Below are 25,868 nucleotides of genomic sequence, written 5' to 3' on the forward strand. Positions count from 1 at the left end.
GCACTTTGGCAGACTGTCTGATGGGTGTCAAAGAATATAGGAAATAAAGCAGATTCTCTTTTCTGTTCTTATTTGCCAGATGAAAACGGCCTTTCAGTGGGAAAGTTAGTGGGGATTCAGAAAGTCCATGCTGAACAATGTGGTCCTGTCATTTATTGTCCTTTGGAAACTCACCCGAAAGTTGTTTTAATTCATCTAAGTTTGCTATTGAAAAGTCCAAAATCGAGGACTAATGCATAATTTTATATTCTGAAACCAAATAATACAAGTTAATTTTTCATCATTCTGCAGTTCCCAAATGGCATTACCCTCTCAAGGTGAGACAGTCTGAGCCTTAGCTCCTCCTGGAGGATGTCTCTGTGCTCAGCCTGGAGCAAGGCATCTCCTCAGTCAGATGAAGGGGATCTGCTGTATGGTTGTGCTCTTGACTTATGACAGATCCTCAGCTTTCTCCTTTTATTATCTTCCTTGCTCTCATTTCCATTGAATGTCCAGGACTCTGGCACAGTGGCCAGGTGAGGACCCTGGAGTCCTAGTGAACAGATGTGGATTTTGCTTTTGCAATTCTATAACATATGACTTTGCATGTTCTAAGCCTGTTTCCTCCTTGTCTGATATAATCCACATGAAGTGTGCAGCCAAATGCCTTGTGCTTAATAAATCTACATTAAGTGTTTAGTAACTGTGATGATGGTGACTGTTCAGAGAATCAGTTTCAAACGATGGTTTTGAAGTTCTCCCCTGAGAGACAAGGAAGGGCTCTTGGAACTCATGCCACAGTGACAATCCGGAAAATTAAAAATTACTCACCCAACCCTTTCACTGAACGATGTAGGACTATATTATTTACTTACTATTGTAAGTAGTACACACATGACACTTTATTTGTAGAAAAAGCCAGGTGTTTATTTTCCTGTTCAGTGACTTTTCTCCAACACTTCCCTTATGTTTTTTTCCCCCATTTCAGAGGAAGTTGATGACCCAAAGCTCTAAAGAAAAATGTGTTCAGTGCTCCCGGACTACAGAAAACCCAGAAATGCATTATATAGCTAGGCAAGATTTCTCTCCAAAGTGGTTCAGATAGCAAGTGTTTTGGAGTTTATTGAAGGAGAAAGCTTCAGGTTCCAAGAAATTCCAATTTATTTGATGTTACTAAATAAATGAAGCCTTTTTCTACTATCATATCTCTTTCCAGGAGATATCGCTCTAAAAGTTTATGGAGGTGGAGGATTTATTTTAGAGACATCAAGGTTGGCTTATCTAAGCAGATTGTGAAGGGAATCTGGCTAATGTGAAAACATATCCCAAACCCCTATTTTTAAGGAGCCACAATTGACAAGTAAAAATTGTTTATATGTAAAGTGTACAGTATAATGTTTTGATACACACACACTGTGAAATGGTTACCACAATCAAACTAATTTATATATCAAGCCCCTCACATGGTGACCTTTTTTTTTTTCAGTTAGTGGTAAGAAAACATAAGATGAACTGTTTTAGCAAAATTCAAATGAACAATACAGCACTGTCAACTACAGTCTCTATTAGTCCATTTGTGCTACTGTAACAACATATCACAGACTGGGTAACCTTATAAAGAAAAGAAATATATTTTTTTCCTGAAGGCTAGAAGTACAGGGCCAAGGCACCATCAGATTTGGGGGTCAATGAAGGTCCTGTCTCTGCCTCCAAGATGGCACCTTGAACTAAGTATCCTCCAGAAATGGAGTGTAAGCCCTCCACGAGGGCACCTTGTACTAATCATGAATGGGAAGACTTCCTAACTCAATCACCTCTCAAAAGCCATGCTTCCCAATACTGTTGTATTGGGGATCAAGGAGACAAAAAAATTCAAATCATAGAACCCTTATGCTGCGTATTATATCTCCAGAATTTATTAATTCCATATGTGTTCGTGTTTGGTCACTGTGACAAAGACCCGAGAAAAACGGCTTAGAGGAAGAAAGGTTTATTTTGCTCATGGTTTTAGAAGTTTCTGTTAGTGGTCAGTGGGCCCCATTGCTCTGGGCATGAGATGAGGCGGAACATCACGGCAGAAGTACTTAGCAGAGGAAGGCTTTTCATCTTCTGGCAGCCAAGAACAGAGAATAAAAGGGCTTGGGACAATATGGAGTTCCCAAGAGCATACTCTCGGTGACCTACCTTCTCCAACCATGCCCCACCTGCCTACATTCCCATCGTGCTCAGTCTTGGCGAGTACCATTGTAATCTGTTTATACGCTTTTGACTTTTCTAGATGGCACTTGTGTGATCATAAAGTGGTCACCCTTTCATGTCGTGCTCAGTCTTGGCGAGTACCATTGTAATCTGTTTATACGCTTTTGACTTTTCTAGATGGCACTTGTGTGATCATAAAGTGGTCACCCTTTCATGTCCACCTTGTTTCACTTAGTAAAACATCCTCCAACACTATACATATGTTGCTGGAAACTGAAGAGTTGCCTTCTTTTTAAGAAGGAATAATGTTTATTATATATATACATGCGCACACACGCGCACACACTCGCACATACACACTCATGACAGCGTGTGCTTTTTTCTCTTTTTGTGCCTTGCTTATTTCACTTAACCTAGCATCCCCTAGCTTCTTCCATGTTGTCACAAGTGATAGAATTCCATTCTTTTACATTTCTGAATAATGTACTATTGTGCGTACTTGCCATGTTTTTATCTGCTTATCTATTGATGGATACTTCTATTGATCCCATATATTGGTTAATGTGTATAGTACTGAAATAAACATGGGAGTGCATGGTTTTTACTCCTTGATATACTGATTTCCTGTTTTTTCCTTTTCATGTATTTAAAGTAATGGAATTTTGGGATCATATAGTAGTTCTATTTTCAATTTTGAGGAAGCCCCATACTGGCTTACCAATTTACATTCCCACCAACAGTATATAAGGGCTACATTTTCTCCATAAATGCCATGATACAAATATTCACAGGGGTTTTGTATAAAATCCTGTCAGTTTTCTTCATTCCTTTTCAATTTTTTTTTCCTCCTCTGACTGAACAACTTTACACAACCTGTGTTCACATTTCCTGAGTCTTCCATTTACTTGATCAAATCTGCGGTTGACACTCTTACATTTTCATTTTATTCATCACGATTTTCTGCTCCAGGATTTCTACTTGGTTCTTTTCACATGACGTCTCTTTTTGAACTTGTTCATGTGTTGTTTTTTTCTGATTTTATTGTATTCTCTATTTATATTCCCTTTTTAACTCACTGAATTTCTTCAAGGTGATTATTTTCAGTTTTGTGTCTGGAGATTCTTAGATCTGCAGTTCAATGAGATCAGCTATTGGAATCCATCATAAGAACACAGAAACATTGTGTTATTCAGTGGTGTCCTGATTCTTTCTCCTCTATGCCCTCTTGATCATCCTCCTCTTCCTCCTCCTCCTCCTCCTCTTCCTCTGTGTAGTTTAAAGTCTTGCATTTCTTCTGTTTTCACAGTCTTTAATGGCTCTCTTTGGGAGAGAAACACTTTCCCCTGTCAGTTAGGGGGTGCATTCTGAGACTCTCTTAGACCTTTTTTATAGATATGCACACTGCACACTCCTTGATCACTCATGATGGGGGAGGGGAATTCTTAGGATTATATGCCTTTGTCCCTCCCACAGTGGAATCTCATGCCAGCTGCTGAGAGCTTCCCATTTGCCCTCTAGGGCAATGCCCTGAAATGCTTGAGCTTGTGTGCTTTCTCCTAACCCTTTAAAAAACTGTGCCGGTCGCTTATGTGAGATGCCAATTCCTGCCCTATTGGGGGTCCTTTCAGGGGGCCACTAGGAAAGGCAAAGTGAGGCATTCAGAGTGCTTGTGTACCTGGGTACCGGTGTGAAGGAGCCTATAGAGAGACCTCCAAGTGGCATAGGAGCAGGCTTTCTGGTGGAATTCCCAGAGTGGTTACAGTGGCCCATGGCCTCTCTTCCCTACTTCTAGTCTCTTCCAATATCTCAGCTGTGTCAATCACCTCAGTAATTTAGGGAAGATGAAAAAGAAGCGGGCCTCTTGAGTAGCATCCTGCATGAGTGCATGGGGAGCTAGGCACTCCACTCCTTTCCCCATTATCTTGGCTTTGTTGAGCAGAATGCAGACGAGCTGATGGAGAGGTACCTGCGACCATCAGAGACGGGATTTCTTTCCTTGTAACCAGCATCTGGCCTCATGTGATAGTGTACCTCCTTACATGTATTCGTCAAATTAATAGCATTGTGTGTTGTCTTTCCTCTAGGATGAGCCCAGCTCTGGGATGGATCCTTGCTCGAAAAGATACCTGTGGCAAACGATAATGGAAGAGGCCCAGGAAGGCTGTGCTGTGGTGCTGACCTCCCACAGGTGAGTGGGGCCCCCTCCTGCGGCTATTTCCTGAGCAAATATGAGTAACAAACCATATTTAGGGGAAAATCTCCACCTCCGGCCAGCACCACACACAGAAGTTCCTTTGTGTTTACACTGTGAACTGGATATACTTGATGGTCCCTGTTATGCAGCGTAAGAGATTGAACCAGAAGGAGATCGTGTCACATAACCAAGGCCACGGGAGCCCGTGGGAGAGCTGGAGTTTGAGCCTGAAGTTTGATAGTCGCACCCTGGCGTGGTCCATTACTGCTGGCTGGGGATGGGATGAGTGATGGACGCCCTCAGTTAGTTCTTCCCAAGGGCTCCCAGCTCCTTTCTCTCTAAGGCCTCCTATTCCACCAGGTAGAATTATCTGAAATGAAAACTGGTCATGTGACTGAATCTGGTCTAATATTTTACTCACTATGGATTTAATTGTGTTACTCAATTCTCAACCATGACCTCTTTTTAATTTGATGAGACATCGTTCTAGGCCTCATGGAAATACAAACCTAGAGTTCAGAAAACCAGTCCCTGGGGAGTGAGTAATCTGAGGTGGCTAAAAATATCCCGAAGATACAATGGAGGTTGGGCTTTAAGGCTTATTCTTGCCCCCTCTCCCTGCCCAAGCTTAAATAAAATACGCTGTGAATCAAGTATCAAAAACAGTTAAGGAGATGAGGGTTTTTTTTTTCTTTCTTTTTGGGGGGAGGTACGAGGGATTGAACTCGGGGGCACTCGGCCACTGAGCCATATCCTCAGTCCTATTTTGTATTGAACACAGGGTCTCACTGAGTTGCTTAAGGCCTTGCTTTTGCCGAGGCTGGCTTTGAACTCGAGATCCTCCTGCCTCAGGCTTCCAAGCCCCTGGGATTACAGGCCTGTGCCACCACACCTGGCCTTCTTTCTCTCTCTCTTTTTTAATGTGTTCTTTTTAGATACACATTATAGTATATTGTATTTCGACACATTACACATACATAGAATATAACTTATTCTAATTAGGATCCCATTCTTGCAGTTGTACATGATGTGGAGTTATACTTGTCATATATTCATATATGAACACAGGAAAGTTACCCAATTCATTCTACTGTTTTTCCTATTCCCATCCCCCCTCCTTCCCTTTATTCGCCTTTGTGTAATCCAGTGAACTTCTAATCCCCCCACACACACACACACTGACTCCCATTGTATTTTAGCATCCACATATCAGAAAGAATATTCAGCCTTTGTTTTCTTGGGACAGACTTATTTCATTTGTCATGATAGTCTCCAGTTCCATTCATTTATTAGCAGATGCCATATTTCTTCTTTCTGGCTGAGTAATACTCCATGTGTATATACACCACATTTTCTTTATCCATTCATCTGCTCAAGGGCACCTAGGTTGGCTGCATAGCTTTGGTATTGTGAACTGAGTTTCTATAAAAATTGATGTGGCCATGTCACTATAGTATGCTGATTTTAAGTCCTTTGGGTATATACCAACAAGTGGGATAACTGGGTCAAATGATGGTTCCATTCTGGGTTTTCTGAGGAATCTTCATACTGCTTTCCAGAATGGTTGCACAATTTGCAATCCCATCAACAATGTATAAGTGAACTTTTCTTCACATTCTCAAGATTTTACTACATTTTTCTTCATTCAAAATCCCAAACCTAGGAAATCATTGATCTGCTTTCTCTATAATTTGCCTTTTCTAGAATTTCATATTAGTGGAATTGTATGATGTGTAGGCTTTTGTATCTGCCTTCCTTCACTTACTATAATGTTTTTAAAGCTTATGCATGTTGCAGCATATATCAATAATTCACTCCTTTTCATTGCTAAATAGCATTCCATAGTATAATTAGACCACTTTCATGTATTCACCCACAAGTTGATGAATATTTGAATTGTTTCCAGTTATGATTATTATGAATAAAATTCTTTATATAGTCTGGTAAATGTCTTTGAATATATAGGTAAATGTTTTTATTTTCTTGGATAGTCTGAAAAGTTGAATAGCAGAGTCAAATGGTAAATTGTGTTTATTACTTTAAGAAACAAACTAATGGGATTAAGGATCTTTGAATGTGCTTATTGATTGTTTGTGTTCATTCTTTGGTAAAATATCTATTAAAAATTTCCCCCATTAAAAAAAAATAGAGCCAGGAATGGTGAAGCATGCCTGTAATCCCAGCAGCTCAGGATGATGAGACAGGAGGATCACGAGTTCAAAGCCAGCCTCAACAATGGTGAGGCAGTAAGCAACTCAGACTGTCTCTAAATAAAAAATACAAAATAGGGCTGGGGATGTGGCTCAGAGGTTGAATGCCCCCTGAGTTCAATTCCCAGTACCAAAAAAAAAAAAATAGAAATTAGAATAGGTTTAGGTTCATAGCAAAATTGAGAGGATGGTACAAAGATTTCCTTTATGACCTTCTCCCATTTATCAGTATGCTCCCTGACACTGGTATGTTTGTTACAATTAATGCGTACCTACATCAATGTATCATTATCATCCAAAATCCATAGCTGACTTTATCCTTGGTGTTGGACATTTTGTGGATTTAGAAAAATATATAATAATAATGTTTCCACTATTACAACACCATAGAGAATAGTTTCACTGCCCAAAAAATTAACTGTGCTTTACCTATTCATCTCTCCTTTCTGTCAACCAATAACTTTTTTTTTCACCATTTCCATAGTTTTATTTTCTTTCCCTGTTTGACATATAGTTGGAATCATGCAGGATGTAATCTTTTTAGACTGGCTTCTTTTGTTTCCCCCACGTCTTTTCATGGTTTGACAGCTCATTTCCTTTAAGCGCTGAATAAAGTTCTGTAGTCTGGATGTACCAGTTTATTTCTGCATTCACTCACTGAAGGATACTACAATAACTTCTTCCAAGATTTGGCAATTATATGTGAACTGTTGTAAACATCCATGTGCAGATTTTTGTATGTAAACTTTTTCATCTTTTGGGGGGTAATACCAAGAAGAGTGATTGCCTCATATAGTAAGAGTACATTTAGTTTTGTAAGAATCTGCCACTTATAATTATGTTTTCTGTCTGTATTTTTTACTTGTAAGAGGTTTTACCTCTATCAATCTACCTAACTACCTACCTATTTACTACCTGCATACCTATTGGACATTATATTCTGAATATAAATCCCTTGCTGTATATATGATTGCTAATGTTTTTTCTCATTGGAAATGTAAACATTATAAACATTTTTTATTAAATCTAATTTTTCATTTTTGTGTGGCTTGCACTTTGGGTGATACATCTAAGAACTCTTTGTTCTCAAGTCATGTTCCTCCTATCTTTTCTACTAAGAATATTAAGGGTTTTAGCTTTAAAGAGTCTTTGATATATTTTAAGCTATTTTTTTTGCATATAATAAGAGGAAATGAGTCCAAATTTACTTTTATGCACGTAGATATCTAATTATTTCAGCTCTATTTTTGTAAAGACTATCCTTTGTCCATTGAATTATCATGGTACATTTATTGAAAATTAGTTGACCATAATTATATAGATTTATTTCTGGATTCAATTATTATCCATTGACATATATGCCTATCCTCTCACCAGTATAATCCTTTTTTTTTTTTTTTTTTTTTTTTTTTGGTACTGGGGATTGAACCCAGGGAAGCTTCACCACTGAGCAACATCCAGATTCCTATATATATTAATATTGAGGGAGGTTCTTGCTAACTTGCCTAGGGCCTCACTAAGTTGCTGAGGCTGTGAATTTTTGATCCTCTTACCTCAGCTTCTCAAGTTGCTAGAACTATAGGTATGTGCCAGTGAGCCCACCTCTAATTCTGTCTTGAGTATAGTGCCTTTTATAAGGTCGTGAAACATGCAGGAGAAGCCCTTCAGCTGTTTCTGTTACAAAGTTTTTCATTCACTTGAAAATTCTTTCTGTGGCTCATTTTAAATTTAATTCTGTTGTGATCAGAGGAAATACTTCTTTTTTGTAATTTCCATTCTTTTAAATGGGTAAGGAGTTTTTAAAGGCCCACCATAGAGGCTATAATTTGTTTTGTCTGTGAAGCAACAGATAATACATTCTTTTTTGTTTTGCAAATCATATAGTCTACTGCAAATAAAGCTCTGCTGTTGTAGTATGAAAGCCGCTGCAGACATTAGGTAAGTAAATGTGATTGTATTCCAGTAAAACCTAAATGAATAAGGCGGCAGGCTGGATCTGGCCACACAGCTGTAATTTCTGCACATGGCCTAGCCTGCGGCCTGTCCTAGGGAATGAAATGGTCCCTAGTGGGAAGGAATGTGTATTCTGTGATTGGGACCAGTTAGGGTTAGTGTTGAGAATTCTGTCTTATTGTGGGTGTTTTGCCTTGGTGTTCTAATAGTATTGAGGGTGAAATACTGAAATCTTAATGTATTACTGGCTTTTCCTCCTTTACAGTCTGTCAATTTTTTCTTTGTATATTTTGAAGCTGTGATTAGATGAATAAGCACTCTTAATTGTTATCTTCCAAATATTTTTACCCTCTTATCATTAAGAAATGTCCCTTTTTATCCCTTATTGCATTTTTTTATTGTCTTAAAGTCTGTTTTATCCAATGATTTCACTGCTGCTACTGTCTTTTGTTTACTGTGTGTATGACATATCTATGTATATTAAAACCTTTTACTTTCAAATGATTGTGTTTTTTTAATAGAAAGGATGTTTTCTGCAAATGGTACAGTTGATCTTGCTATTTTTCCAATCTGACAGTCTCTGCCTTTGAGTGAGATGTTTAGATGATTTAACATTTAATATAATTATAGATATGGTGGAAGTTACATTAACCATTTTGCTATTTATTATTTACATATCTTCTTTGCTTTTTTAATCTTTGTTCCTATTTGACATTTATATACTAAATAATTTCCAGTATAGTATCTTTGATAATTTAACTAGTTATTTTTGAGCTATTTTATTAGTGAGTATTCTAGGAATTAGAGTTTCTACCTTAATTTTATCATATTAATACTAAATTACCTCCAGTAAAACAACCTTGCCATAACCTGGCTGCACTCCCTCTCTTTGAGCTATTATCATATATATTGCATTTCATGTGCTCTATATCCAATAAAAAACTGTTATAATTATCACTTTGTGTTAACCTTAAATCTTTTAAATTAGGTAAAAAAAATATGAGAAAAAGAGATCTATAGATTCTTGTATGGTAACCAATATCATTGCCATTCTTATGCACTTTTTTCATAGAGAAAACATGAAAAATTTTTGGTCATGTTTTACTCAAAAATTTTTTTTCCAGCTCTTTCTATCTCTTCTCTCCTTTGGCTTTTTCATTACATGTGTGTTGGGATTCTGTTATCACAGATCTGTGAGTTTCTTGCTCATTTCCTTTCCATCCTGTTTTGTCCTTTTCTCAGATGAGATCACTTTTGCTGCTCAGTAAGTTCACAGAGTCTTTGCCATCTTGAATCTGGTGTTATTCTCTTTAGCAAATTTTTCATTGTATTTACTGAACTTTTCACCTTAAATGTTTCTTTTTGGTTCTTTTGATAACTTTCATTTTCTTTAGAATCTCTATTTGCCGACATTTATTGTCATATGTCCTTTAATTCTTTAAATAGCATTTCCTTTAGTTCTTCGAACATATATATTTCCTCTGCATTGGATAATTTTCCTCCTAACTCTAACATTGAGGAAGAGTTCAAGAAATTTATATTGACTGCTTTTTTTTTTACACCCCTGAATATGGATCACTTCCTGTTCCTTTGTGTATCTACATTTTTATTGAAAACTAGACATTTTAGATAATGTAGCTGCTCTGACTTGTTAACTACTCCCAAAGTTGCTCTATTGTCAGCTTTCATTTTTTAAATACTTGTTAGATTTCTTTGCCTGGGATAAGTCTGTGAAAAAAATCTTACTCCTGCAGTGAGTAGTAGCTGATTTCTCTGCTCAGATTTCGTGTTTAAAATTACTTTTACTTTTTCAAGACTGGCTGTATAACAGTCACCTCTGTTTTTGCCTAGGTTCCTTGATATCCTGTGAGTGAGCAAAGGTAGTTCACACCTCAGGTTGACACAACACAGACGTTCTGTCCTCTGCCAAATGTTCTCTGTGTTGATAGCCAGGAAAATTATAAGTTTGTGCCAACTTGAACATGTCACAGTTTCTTTGGGTCCTTCTGTGCCTCTCCTATATGTATGCAATAGCCTCTGGGTTGAGAGGCAGTATGTGGAAAGCCAGGGCCATCTCCAGTATCTACTGCACACACTAGGGTCTCAATTGGTTGTAAGCATGTCACAGACACACAAATTCTAGTACCTGGGAGATGGTCTGGCCAGTCCTGTTTGCTTGGATCCAATATAGTCATGTAAACCAGCTATGTTACTGGGCATGGATGTTGCACTCAATACTCCAAACTGAGTCCCTGCCTTCAGCCATGGCAGAAGCTGCTGATACTCATGGCCCACCCTTTCCTGCTTCATGTTTTTTAAGCTGGGGAGGGAACTCAGTAGCCCATGGTTTTTCTCCCACAAATTCTTCTTATTCTGAGTTTAGCAATTTGTTAGACATAACTGCTTCTCATATTGCTGCATGCCTTCGGTCAATTCCCAGTGTTCTGAAAGGGTTGTTTTGAAGTTTTGTTTAGTATTATAGTTGCTTTTCATGGAATGGATTTGACAGTTTCTTCACTTGTGCACAGTCAGAATTACTACTTCTTTTTTTGTTTTTGTTCTATTCAGAAAAAATTTATATTAAAATGAATTAAACTTGATAAATCTACTTTTTTAAAAAATGTATATATTCTTGCTTAAAATGACCATTTGCTCTGCTAATTCTGAGCTCCACTTTGCTATATTAGTTTGCTGGCATGAGGCTGAGTCTTGATGTTCAAGCACAGGTTCTAAGAATTTTATCTTTCTAATAAAAAGAAAATTATTTTTATTTCTCATGTAACACATAATTATTGCAGACTGTTCTCAAAACAGATATGCATTACTGTAGTTTCTCTTTTATATCCCCCTATTTACTTGCTTTCACATTAATGACATACATATGCATATACACAAATTTATTTCTATAAATTTGTTGCTATTCATACAATACAAAGATCTAAATTACTCACTGAAAGTGAAGAACAGAGAAGCCTATGGTTGATTCTGTGATTCTAAAATGACAGCTTTAGTTGAAAAGAAGTATCTCAGTGGGAAAGCTTTCCTCTTAACTTTGAGTTCACCTCTTATTGCCTCTTGTTCCTTACTCCTGAGCCTCTTGGGAAGCATGGGATAAGAAACTTCGGGAAAGAAACTGGGAGCCATGTCACTTACTAAAAGGAATGGAAATCAGTCCAACCAGGAACAACCACTTTGGTTTTTCCTCACATGTCAAACAAACACTGATAAATGAAGGAACACAAGTCTCTGCATCACCTAGACATATTTCAGTACTAATCAACCAAACCATTTATTAAGGAAAACAATTTGATGGATTATTTTTGTTTGTTTGTTTTTTGAGTAAATGACCAGTAATTGCTTTCATTGATGAACAGTTTTGTGTATTCTTCTTACTGTAGAAGATCATCAAAATCTCTTTGTGCTCTATGCTTAGATGTTATGATATCTAACATGTTTAGAGGATATTTGTTATTCAATAATAATTCAGTTGAAACTGTTAGTCATTTAATATCATGAGGATTTACTTTTAAAATATTTTTAGTTGTAGATGGACACAATACCTTTATTTATTTATTTTTATATGGTGCTGAGGATGGAGCCTAGTTCCTCACACATGCCAGGCAAGCTCTGTACCACTAAGCTATGACCCAAGTCCTATTACAAGAATTTAATTCATATTTGGTATTATTTGGACTCCCACATGTCCAAATTATGTTTAAGGAAGTAATACAAAAGTGACTTCATAGTCAACCTGCAACATAGTCATAAAAATGATAAAATGTTTTAAATTAAAATTCATTAAAGAAACAGAGAAAGCAATAATTGACCAGAAAAAAAATTGTAAAGCATATTTGGAATGTTTATTGTACATAATCTTTAGATTTTATGTCAAGGTATTATAACAAAGAAACTTCAAATTATAGTGGCCCAGGCAAGACACATTTCCCCCTCACCTTGTTAAGTTGCTGGTGAGCTGTGCTTTATAAGGCCAACCAAGAAATCATGACCTTTCTGCCATGCCATTTAGCCATCTTCCAGTTGTCCTCATCCTCATGGTTGTCATTGACTTACAGCACTGTGTCTACATCCCAACTTAAGGGATGTGGAAAAAGACAATACCCAGGTCAAGTGGCTTGTGTTATTTCAAGATGACCCAGAAATACACATTCCATTGACCTGAATTTTCTGTGTGCCCACATGTAGCTGTAAGAGAACTATGAAATAGTCTTGATCTGAACATCCACGGACCCTATCAGAGATTCCTTTATAGTTGCTGCCTAACAATGGAAATAACACATGCTTCCTGTAGAGAATTTGGATAATACCAAATTGGAAAGAAAGAAGAAATAAAGATGATCTGCCATTAACTTTTCACTTCTCAGATAGTAATATCCATACATTTTTGTATGAATATTACAATTTTTTTCTTTCTAGAAAGAAAAACTCTTTCACATACATGTGCAATTCTCCTCATATGCATTGTAATTTTTGCCATTAAAGTATTAATATCTTTACTCATGAAATTCATTGACTTTAGAGAACTTCCTTTTAATGTCTAACACACGGAATGATCTTTCGTTAACATGAAATAAATAAATCTCACTATAGAGCATGTATTTTTTTTCTAGATTTTTACTACTATAAATAAATTGTCATATGTTCATATTTTGTGTTTCCTGGGGCAAGTTCATAGAAAAGGACTTATTTCCATATGGATTTTCAAAAAGTTATGCCTATTTTTACTTCCAACCTCAGCATTTGAGGTGACCTATTTAGAATTACTGAGAATATCTTTAACTAGGATTCTGCTAATCCGAGAAGTCATTGTTTTTATTTGAAATGCAATGGAGAACAAAAGCACTTTCATCCTTAAACATAGAAAAGCATGCATGATGAATGCCTTTCTAGCTAGAAAGCAGTTTTAAGAACATTTGATTTAATGGTTAAGTTTATGATTTGTTGCTACATTATTGGCCATGAATAGTTTTGATAATCATTTCCACATGATATTTTTCTTTTTATACATTGGATTTTTTTAACATATATGACTTTTTATTTTAAGTTTATCAACCCTTTCCTGATTTGTTTGTGGCAGTTTTTCTTTTAATTTTTTTTTTTTTTTGGTAGTGCTTGAAACCTGGACTTCATGCATGCTAGGCAAATCTTCTACCACTAAGCTGCACCCCAGCTCCTGTTTGTTTCTGTTCTTAAAACAGTTTGCTGTCTTCTGACATCTTAGTAAAAGATTGGGATTTTGTATTGCCACATCCATCAAAGGCCCCTCAGTTTCCACCATTGCTGTAATGCTCACACAGTTGTTTCCATCCTCAAATCGTGTGCATTTCCTGCTTTAGTGGCTCATTTTGGCTCTCTTTGGTTTTAATGCCATTGGCCTTATAATTTTTGAGTGTATTACCTTATTTAATTTATTTTGGCAGTGTAACAAATATTAATGTTTTCTGGAACACTTTTCCTCATAATTCTTTCAATATTTTTATTTTGGAGAAACACTTTATAATTATTTTCAGTTTTTCTAAGGAGAGTGATAAAATTTTGATTGACATTATAATGCATCCATATCACAGCTTGTAACTTACGTAATTATAAAAATATGATTTTAAATCTTCATAACTTATTCATGATAAAATAATATTCAATTTTTACTAAAACCTAATTGTATATTAAATATTATTACAGCATTATATTTTATGTTATACACTTATATTTATACTTAAATATAATGAGTTTACTTTCATACTATATTAGTATTATATTTTATATTTACACTAATATTATGCTAGTATTGTTTTACATTTTACTGATTTTTATATTGTAAGGTTCCTTCATTTTTAAAATAGCCAATCGTTTTCATTGAGTTAAGGTTTTATTTATGTCTGTTAGTAAAACTTTATTTTTTCTCTTCATAGAACATATTTTTTGTTAAGATTGTTTTTATTTTGTAATTTTGTACTATTGGTAAATGGTTCTCTCCTATTTATTTTATTACTATTTTTCCTGGTACATGAAAATGCTAGTAATTTTTTAAAATTATATTATTGGCTACCTAAATAAATCTTATGATACTTAAAATTATTTTGTTTGGTTTTCATGAGGTGTCTATATTTTAAGAATTACATAATTTGCAGTAATAGTGTTTTTGTCCACTTTTTACTTTTAAAGTTTGAATCAAGCCTTTTTTCTTTCAAGTGTGGCTCACCTTTACTTTTCTTTTCCTTTTTTTTCCCAGCATGGAAGAGTGTGAAGCTCTTTGCACCAGACTGGCCATCATGGTTAACGGTAGCTTCCAGTGTCTCGGCTCCCCTCAGCACATTAGGAATAGGTATGTGGAGCTTCTCTATTGTTTGATTCCTATCAATCAACAGCATGATGCAGTGTTATAACTGGAGATGCTTTAGAGATAGCTTGATCCAATTAATTACATCATGACATACAGGAAGAGGTGAAGGCATTGAGACATTTAAGGGTATGTTTAAAAAACACGATTAGTAAGTCAAAGGGATGTCAATTCCCAGATTCTTTCCCTAAGATAGTTTGCTTCCTTCTTGAGAAGGACTGTACCCTGATTGTGGTGGCATTGGTAGGGAAAGAGTATGGCTGGCAGGCCCAGATCAAGACAGGACAAGAAATGGCCTCCTAGTGTATGAAGTGCCTTATCCAGAGGTTGTGCTAATAATATAATTTTCCCAGCAGCAGTAAATCAGAGTCCTGATTTACCAAACACTATACTTTAAGAAAGAGTTTGTCAGCGTGAGAGGGTAAAAGACAGTTGCTGTGTTTTACTTTCATTTCGGATAATAAAAGACTAAAGATTTTTTTTTCCTATGCTCATGAATCCCTTAGATTTCTTCCTGGTTAATTATCTCTTCATGTCTTTTTTTTTTCCATTTACTTTTTGGGAGTTTAATGATTTTGTTATAAGTTTCTATGACCATTTTTATTTCCTTGTATCTTTCTTTTTTTTTCCCCCAGAGTTTTCTGAATGATTTTCTAATTTCCTTCAGTTTGTTGTTTAACCTTAATTTTTCATACAGAGTAATTTGGTCATTTATGTTGATAAATCTCTCTTTTCATGTTCATTTAGTCAATGTTTTTAATGTTAGAACTCTTAAGTAGAGATCTGGTAAATAGCTGAAATTTAAATATTTTTATTTTATGGAGAAAATAGCAAATGCTTGGATAGAGGTGGTGTATTAGGAGGTAAACAGCACGTTTCTAGTGGCTTGGTGTTGGTCACTACTGGGTCAGTAAACCTCACTGATGCTTAGTGCTGTTTAGTGTTAAATGCTTGCCAGATGAATCTGCTAGAAACTATTCTCTGCTCACTTTAATAAGTATTATCAAAAGAAAAATAATACTTCACACTGTCTAACCTTTATGAATGTCTACATAAAGTTTTATAGTCCGTTCCTGATTATTGGGTGATTTATATTTGACTCTAGCTTCTTGCTTTCCATTAGGCATGGTAAAGTTGGCTACAGAAGCCTGCGGGATTAGATCATGGGAAGAGGATAATTCCCAGTGCTGATCTACAGGCTGGACAGTCTCTGTCCACTTCTGAGTTTTGATTCTGATAATGTGATCTGTAGGTTGAGGATGAATTATTATTGGGTATGAACTATATCTATATAAAGCAAGAACTCACATGGTGTTATTCACCGAAATACCAAACAAGATAGCTTTTAAAATGTCTTCTATTTTTTTTATTTTCCTACAACAAATAAGCCTGTCATAAATAAATATATGACTACATATGTTTCCATAATATTGAAATAAAAAGTAAGGGATGATTCCAGGGCATCTATATTTGGAATCATCCATGTTGTCCCCATTTCTCCTCTTCTAACATGAGGCATTCACATAGATAAGAGGAATCCCTCCCAACTCCCCTGCATTCCTTACTTCCATGAAAATTCACTGGGTTCCCATAGACCTTGAGGACCCTGTGTGAGACCTACTGCAGCTGTCAAGAGATAGATGCTTCCCTCCGATGTTGTCCCCAACTCTGCAAGGAGAAAACGGTCACCTTGGTGGTCTTGTACAAGTGGAGAAAGTTGATGACTTCCAGAATGTCCTGATGATGTCATTATTGAATGTGACCTTGAATAGTGATACTAGAAGTTCAGTGTAGATGGATATAGCGGGGATACTGGGTGCTGCGTGCTGAGGTAGCATGGGGATCCTACTGAAGGGACAAGGGCCTGAGTGTCCATCATATGACCCCATGGCTCCTTCTCCTCAACGGTAATATGGGTTGCCATGAGGACTAAGTGTGATTGGAAACACTGAGGATAGGGCAGGGGATGATTTAATATTATTGCATGTGATTTGAGTGAAAACAGCTCATCATCCCCATGGCCATTCCCAGGCACTTTCAGGGGGCAGAGGAAGTGGGGAGAGAGGCTGCTGATCAGTATGGAGGTTTGGGGAATAGTCCTTGTGAGAGAGAGTGAGAGCCAGCATCAAACCTATGGAAATACTCGTGAATAAGCAATGAATTTGCCCAGAGGGTCTGTGGAGATAAAGAAAGCCAGTGTTTGAGCAGGACAGTCCTAAGTTAGGATCGGGACTCGAGTGTTGAGCTTTTCCTCTGGAGAAAGGGGTGGTGGGCAGGGTCCTGGGCTGGACTGGGAGACAGTGCCTAAAGATTAGCTGTGGAAATCCAAGATGCAGGACTCAAAGGGTCAAGCAGAGGATAGTACTGGCCCTCAGGGGCCACATGCTCCCTATAAAGGGTAGGCGCAAAAAAAAAAAAATCCTAAATGAGAGTCAAGTGGAATAAAAGCAGGAGAGAATGAGGGTTTAGCTTCCATATATACAGCTTTTCAACCACAAGCTGAGCTAGGCTTCATGGACAATGAGAACATATACTTGTATATGATTCTCAGCAAACCTGAGTGTGGCAACATCCCAGAGCCCTAGTAGCATCATGAGGCTCAACCTGATGCTATAGTTTACCTGTCCATAGGTTAGGAGAGGGAATGGGAAAGACTGTAGGGATGAGAAAACTGCAGTCTCTTAGAAATACAAAGTAAAGGAAAGAACATGGGTAGTTTTTAGGAACAGATACATAAAGAAAAAAAGAAAGGGGAATGGAGGTCAATGAAACTGCTCAAAGCAAAGAACTTGCCCTCCTCCTCTGGAACCTGAGTCTGTCCCTCCTCCCTGAATCTGGGGGCATAGGCAAGACCCATGTACCGCAGCATCCCTCTCCCTCAGTTTGAGGGGTGACACTGCCTTTCTTTCCCATGCTCAGTTGATGGTTTTGGTTGACCTCCTACACACAGTGTCCCCAAATTGTCCTAATTACTTCTCCTACTATGCTCATGTGATCTCTCAACCTGGGCCCTAACCACAACTCGACATGTACCACCATCAGAGGCATGGATGTTGTAGGGATACTGGGTTCCGTGAAGGACAGACACAAGCCCCAATCTCCTGCTCTTATCCGAACAACAAAACTCGGCCTGCTTGATGTCTGCATCTGCCTCCTCCCTACCCCTTCTGTTTTTATTTTTTTTTATTTTATTTTATTTTTTTATTGATTGTTCAAAACATTACAGAGCTCAAGACATATCATCTTTCATACATTCGACTCAATTGGGTTTTGAACTCCCCAAATACATAATACAGACTCACTTCTGTTACATACTCACATTTTTACATAATGGCATATTAGTGACTGTTGTATTCTGCTACCTTTCCTATCCCCTACTATCCCCCCTCCCCTCCCCTCCCCTCCCATCTTCCCTCTCTACCTCCTCTGCTGTTGTTCAATTCTCTCCCCTTTTTTCCCCCCACCCCCTTGCCCCTCATAACCTCTTATAATTTTGTGTATCACTGAAGGTCTCCTACCATTTCCATATGTTTTCCCTTCTCTCTTCCTTTCTCTCCCCCCATTCGTCTTAGTTTACTGTTAGTCTTTTCCTCATGCTCTTCCTTCCTGTTCTATTCTTAGTGGCTCTCTTTATATCAAAGAAGACATTTGGTATTTGTTTTTTTAGGGCTTGGCTAGCTTCACTTAGCATAATCTGCTCTAATGCCATCCATTTCCCTGCAAATTCTATGATTTTGTCGTTTCTTAGTGCTGCATAATACTCCATTGTGTATAGCTGCCACAATTTTTTTATCCACTCATCTATTGAAGGGCATCTAGGTTGGTTCCACAGTCTAGCTATTGTGAATTGTGCTGCTATAATCATTGATGTGGCCGTATCCATATAGTGTGCTCTTTTAAGGTCCTCAGGGAATAGTCCAAGAAGGGCAATAGCTGGGTCAAATGGTGGATCCATTCCCAGCTTTCCCAGGAATCTCCATACTGCTTTCCAAATTCGCCTCACCATTTTGCAGTCCCACCAGCAGTGAACAAGTGTGCCTTTTTCCCCACATCCTCGCCAACACTTATTGTTGTTTGACTTCATAATGGCTGCCAATCTTACAGGAGTGAAATGGTATCTTAGGGTGGTTTTGATTTGCATTTCTCTGATTGCTAGAGGTGGTGAGCATTTTCTCATGTGCTTGTGGATTGATTGTATGTCCTCCTCTGAGAAGTGTCTATTCAGGTCCTTGGCCCATTTGTTGATTGGATTATTTGTTATCTTATTGTTTAATTTTTTGAGTTCTTTGTACATTCTGGATATTAGGGCTCTATCTGAGGTGTGAGGGGTAAAAATTTGTTCCCAGGATGTAGGCTCTCTATTTACCTCTTTTACTGTTTCTCTTGCTGAGAAAAAACTTTTTAGTTTAAGTAGGTCCCATTTGTTTATTCTTGTCATTAACTCTTGGGCTACGGGCGTTCTATTAAGGAATTTGGAGCCCGACCCCACAATATGTAGATCGTAGCCAACTTTTCCTTCTATCAGACGCAGTGTCTCTGTTTTTATATCTAGCTCCTTGATCCATTTTGAGTTAACTTTTGTGGCTGGCGAGAGAAAGGGATTCAATTTCATTTTGTTGCATATGGATTTCCAATTTTCCCAGCACAATTTGTTGAAGATGCTATCCTTCCTCCATTGCATGTTTTTAGCCCCTTTATCAAATATAAGATAGTTGTAACTTTGTGGATTAGTCTCTGTGTCCTCTATTCTGTACCATTGGTCCACCTGCCTGTTTTGGTACCAGTACCATGTTGTTTTTGTTACTATTGCTTTGTAGTACAGTTTGAGCTCTGGTATCGCTATACCTCCAGATTCACACTTCCTGCTTAGAATTGCTTTTGCTATTCTGGGTCTTTTGTTTTTCCATATGAATTTCATGATTGCTTTATCTATTTCCACAAGAAATGTCTTTGGGATTCTGATTGGCATCGCATTAAACCTGTAGAGAACTTTGGGTAATATCGCCATTTTGATGATGTTAGTTCTGCCTATCCATGAACAGGGTACATTTTTCCATCTTCTGAGATCTTCTTCTATCTCTCTCTTTAAGGTTCTGTAGTTTTCATTGTATAAATCTTTCACCTCTTTTGTTAGGTTGATTCCCAAGTATCTTATTTTCTTTGAGGATATTGTGAATGGAGTGGTTTTCCTTATTTCCATTTCAGAGGTTTTGTTGCTGATATACAGGAATGCCTTTGATTTGTGCGTGTTGATTTTATATCCTGCCACTTTGCTGAATTCATTTATTAACTCTAGCAGCTTCTTTGTAGATCCTTTTGGGTCTGTTAAGTAAATTATCATGTCATCTGCAAATAGCGATAATTTAATTTCTTCTTTTCCTATTTTTATGCCTTTAATTTCTTTTGTCTGTCTAATTGCTCTGGCTAGTACTTCGAGAACTAAATTGAATAGAAGTGGTGATAGAGGACATCCCTGTCTTGTTCCAGATTTTAGAGGGAATGCCTTCAGTTTTTCTCCGTTTAGGATGATGCTAGCCTGAGGTTTAGCATATATAGCTTTTACAATGTTGAGGTAAGTTCCTGATATCCCTAGTTTTTCTAATGTTTTGAACATAAAGGGATGTTGTATTTTGTCAAATGCTTTTTCTGCATCTATCGAGATGATCATATGGTTCTTGTCTTTGAGCCTATTGATGTGATGAATAGCATGTATTGATTTCCGTATATTGAACCAGCCTTGCATCCCAGGGATGAATCCTACTTGATCATGGTGCACAAGTTTTCTGATATGTTTTTGTATTCGATTTGCCAGAATTTTATTGAGAATTTTTCCATCCAAGTTCATTAGAGATATTGGTCTGTAGTTTTCTTTCTTTTAAGTGTCTTTGTCTGGTTTTGGGATCAGGGTGATGTTGGCCTCATAGAATGAATTTGGAAGAGCTCCTTCTTTTTCTATTTCTTGAAATAGTTTGAAAAGTATTGGTATTAGTTCTTCTTTGAAGGTTTTGTAGAACTCCGCTGTATACCCATCAGGTCCAGGGCTTTTCTTGGTTGGTAGTCTTTTGATGGCTTCTTCTATTTCTTCCTTTGTTATTGGTCTGTTTAAATTGTGTGTGTCTTCCTGTCTCAATCTGGGCAAATCATATGCCTTAAGAAATTTATCGATATCCTCGCTATCTTCTATTTTATTAGAATATAGGGTTTCAAAATACTTTCTAATTATCTTCTGTATTTCTGTAGTGTCTGTTGTGATATTGCCTTTTTCATCCCGTATATTAGTAATTTGAGTTCTCTCTCTTCTTCTTTTTGTTAGCATAGCTAAGGGCTTGTCTATCTTATTTATTTTTTCAAAGAACCAACTTTTAGTTTTATCAATTTTTTCAATGGTTTTTTTTGTTTCAATTTCGTTTATTTCTGCTCTAATTTTAATTATTTCTTGTCTTTTACTACAATTGCTGTTGTTTTGTTCTTCCTTTTCTAGGTTTTTGAGGTGTAGTGTGAGTTCATTTATTTGTTGGTTTTTTCTTTTTTTGATGAAAGAACTCCAGGATATGAATTTCCCTCTTAAAACTGCTTTCATTGTGTCCCATAGATTCCGGTATGTTGTGTCTGTATTATCATTTGACTCTAAGAATTTTTTTATCTCTTCCTTTATGTCTTCTGTAACCCATTGATCATTCAATAACATATTGTTCATTTTCCATGTGGTGTAGGATTTTTCCTTCCTTTTTTTATCATTGATTTCCAATTTCATTCCATTATGGTCAGATATGGTGCATGGTATTATCTCCACACTTTTATATTTACTAAGATTTGCCTTATGGCATAATATATGGTCTATTTTTGAGTAGGATCCATGTGCTGCTGAGAAGAACGTGTATCCACTTGATGATGGTTGGTATATTCTATATATGTCAGTTAGGTCTAGGTTATTGATTGTGCTGTTGAGTTCTATAGTTTCTTTATTCAGTTTTTGTCTAGAGGATCTGTCTAATGGCGAAAGCGGTGTGTTGAAGTCACCCGTAATTATTGTGTTATGGTCTATTTGACTCTTGAACTTGAGGAGAGTTTGTTTTATGTAGATTGCAGCTCCATTGTTTGGTGCATACAAATTGATAATTGTTATGTCTTGTTGGTGGATGGTCCCTTTTAACAGTATATAGTGTCCTTCTTTATCCTTCTTAATTAACTTAGGTTTGAAGTTGATTTTATTTGATATGAGTATGGCCACTCCTGCTTGCTTCCGAGGGCCATGTGAGTGGTATGATTTATCCCAACCTTTTACCTTCAGCCTGTGTATGTCTTTTCCTATCATATGAGTCTCCTGAAGGCAGCATATTGTTGGATTTGATTTTTTGATCCAGGTTGCTAGCCTATGTCTCTTGATTGGTGAGTTTAGGCCATTAACATTTAAAGTTACAATTGAGATATGATTTGTACTTCCAGTCATGCTTCTTTATTTATTTATTTTAGTTTGGCTAGTTTACTTTTTTGGTTATTTTCCTCCTCCTTTACTGAGATACCTCTTGTTGTTAGTTTTGGGCACTATTTTTCAATTCCTCTTCTTGTAGTATATTGCTCAGAATGCTTTGCAGTGCTGGTTTTCTTGCTGCAAATTCTTTTAGCTTTTGTTTATCGTGAAAGATTTTAATTTCGTTGTCAAATCTGAAGCTCAATTTTGCTGGATACAGTATTCTTGGTTGAAATCCATTATTTTTCAGCGTTTGAAATACATTGTTCCAGGATCTTCTCGCTTTCAAAGTCTGTGCTGAGAAATCAGTCGTTAACCTAATTGGTTTACCCCTGAATGTAATCTGTCTCTTTTCTCTGGTAGCTTTTAATATTCTCTCCTTGTCCTGTATGTTGGCTATCTTCATAATTATGTGTCTTGGAGTTGGTCTATTATAGTTTTGAATGTTTGGGGTCCTGTAGGCTTCCAGGATTTGGCAATCCATTCCATCTTTCATCTCTGGGAAGTTTTCTACAATTATTTCATTTAATATGCTGTCCATTCCTTTGGTTTGAATCTCTGTGCCTTCTTCTATCCCGATGACTCTCAAATTTGGTTTTTTAATGACATCCCATATCTCTTGAATAGATTTCTCATGGGATTTAAGCATCTTTTCTGTGTTGACTATACTCTTTTCAAGTTGATAAACCTTGTCTTCATTATCTGATGTTCTGACTTCTACTTGATCAAGTCTATTTGTAATATTCTCGTTTGAGTTTTTAATTTGGTTTATAGTTTCCTGCAATTCTAGGATTATAGTTTGATTCCTTTTTAAGATCTCTATCTCCTGGTAGAGCTCGTTCTTTGCCATTTGAATTTGTTTGTTTAATTCATTTTCAAAATATATTTTTATTGCTTGGACTTGCTGTCTCATGTCTTCTCTAATATTCCTTTCCATTTGAGTTAGGTATGCCTTGAGTTCTTTCCCTATCCCTGCTTCTGATGTTTCTATGTCCTCTTGTAGAATTAAGTTGTCTTGCATTGTTTGTACTCCTTTTTTCCCTTGTTTTCTCATGTTGTCCCCGTTGCTTTCCAGCTCTATTTGATTGTCGTGTTTCTACTCTCTTCTATAGATTTGTTTTGGTTCTGTATTACTCTGATGCCTCTCCTTAGTGTTGTTAAACTATGCCTGCTGACGTGGGTTCCACTGTGAAGGAAGATCCGACGTCCGAGCTCCAGTGACGACACTACTTTGCTATGACCGGCCCCAGTTCCTTGCCTGGGTGTCCTGATGAGGTGGTGTGACTGGACTGTCTCTGTTTGATTTCAGCTCCCAGTCGCGGCAGGCAGGCGGTCTCTAGCCGCCCAGTATCACAGGCCGCGGGCGGGTGATTGGTCACCTGCGGCCGGGTGTTCTCCTACCGCCCAATTATGCGGGCAGTGGGTGAAATGTCGCCAGCGGGCCTGCAATTTCCAGCTGCCCAGTCTCGAGGGCCTTGCCTCTAGCCTCCTGGTTTCTCCTGCTAGCCTTCTGTAGCCGCAGGGCAGGCTGCCCGAATCAGTGGGCCTGGATCTCCGGGGTCCCACAGTTGGCAATTGGGATCCCAGGCACTCTGTCCTTTGGTTTTTCCTGCTTGCCCCACCCCCAGCGCTAGCTAGACAGGTTTCCTTTTGGCTGCAGATGGGTAGGGGGGGTTGCAGGTCAGGTGCCTCTAGTTCCCCCCTAGTCTTTATGCAGGCTCACTCTGATTCTCCCTCCCCCAGCAAGCCTAGGAGAGATTTTATGCGAGTTCCCGATGTATGGGGGATGGGCTGAGTGCCACACACCTGATTTGTTGTTGAGATCTGTCAGAGAATGGCGGTGGATAGTTCAGCTGTTCAAGATGCTGACTGCTGATTCCCTTGGTGGAGTGTCCGCTGTGGGGGATGGGACTGTACCGCTTCCTTCCCCGTCTAAACTCCCGTACTCAGCCCGGGGGTCAGTGCGGGCTTGGCTGGTGGGATTCCACCTGATCGCAGCCAAGCCTCTCCCTGCTTGCTAATTAATGGCTTCCCTGGGGCGCCACACCTTCTGTAGCTGCAGGGCAGGCCACACGAATCAGTGGGCCTGGATCTCCGGGGTCCCACAGTTGGCAATTGGGATCCCAGGCACTCTGTCCTTTGGATTTTTCCTGCTTGCCCCTCCCCAGCGCTAGCTAGACAGGTTTCGTTTTGGCTGTTTTGTTGTTGAGATCTGTCGGAGAATGGCGGTGGATAATTCAGCTGTTCAAGATGCTGACTGCTGATTCCCTTGGTGGAGTGTCCGCTGTGGGGGATGGGACTGTACCGCTTCCTTCCCCGTCTAAACTCCCGTACTCAGCCCGGGGGTCAGTGCGGGCTTGGCTGGTGGGATTCCACCTGATCGCAGCCGAGCCTCTCCCTGCTTGCTAATTAATGGCTTCCCTGGGGTGCCACGCCTTCTGTAGCCGCAGGGCAGGCCGCACGAATCAGTGGGCCTGGATCTCCGGGGTCCCACAGTTGGCAATTGGGATCCCAGGCACTCTGTCCTTTACCCCTTCTGTTTTTAAATACAGTGTATTGATGGAAAATAAAATATAGAATAAAGGCTCACAGACCAGGAGACACCACCATTACGAAGACGGTTTGTTACTCACAGTTGTCAACACAAGGGATGTGCTACACAGGGCCACATGGGGGAGCATAGGAGTTAGTCCATGGGCAGAGGGAGTAGGAAGAAAACGCGGACCAGAGTTTTCATTGTGCTTCTACAGCAAACAGATGAGACAACACAACCAGGCCTAGGTTTGCCTAGTTTGACTAACGTTGGCAGGACCCGAGGCATAGGGGCTATATGTAGTCATGTGGCAGCTGGCCCTAAAGTGAATAAGATGGATAATGGCCCAGGTGGATAAGTGAATAAGGTGGATAATGGACCAGAGTGTGAGCCACCAGGAGAGAAGGTGGTGGTATGGTGTGGGTTTTAAATCTGCTGATCTATATTTGAAAAATGTGGTTTTGGTGGACTTTTATTCCAACTGTAGAAATTGATTCTTCCACCAATCCCTTCCCTGGAAGGGAAGTCACTCCAGAATCAGTAAAGCCCTGCAGATCAGAGCATCAGAAAATATGGCTAACATGTCCACTGAGCAGACTCAGCCAGGCTGAACTGAGGTGTGGATATGGGACCATCACATTCTCCTGGCCCATTTTACAGAGGAAAGTAGGGAGTTCAGACTTTACTGCAGGTCCTAGAGCCTCCCTTCTTCTTCTTTGGTATAGTTTTTTGTTCTTTCTGATAACATTTTCAATAGCTTACTTTAGTTCTATTATCCGTATCATAAGGTTTTAAGCATTTTTGAGATTGTGGAGTCATATTAAAAAAGTCTCTGGACTCCAATCTATACACCTAAGGTTCCATGTGACCAGTTTTAACTCAATGATTCATGGCAAAGGGTCTCAGAGAAATGATTGCAGTAGAGAACTACCTCGGTCGAGCATCTCTGTTAAGGTCGAGTTGTTACTTTCACT

The 25,868-nt window shown here is 38.3% G+C and overlaps 1 pseudogene; it reads left to right on the top strand.

Moving 5' to 3' along the window:
* The window catches only part of LOC144368937 (ATP-binding cassette sub-family A member 13-like), a 405,121-nt pseudogene that overhangs the window by 354,625 nt on the left and 24,628 nt on the right, over positions 1 to 25,868 (top strand).

Source organism: Ictidomys tridecemlineatus, chromosome 12 (assembly GCF_052094955.1).
Source record: "Ictidomys tridecemlineatus isolate mIctTri1 chromosome 12, mIctTri1.hap1, whole genome shotgun sequence".
Taxonomy (NCBI): Eukaryota; Metazoa; Chordata; class Mammalia; order Rodentia; family Sciuridae; genus Ictidomys; species Ictidomys tridecemlineatus.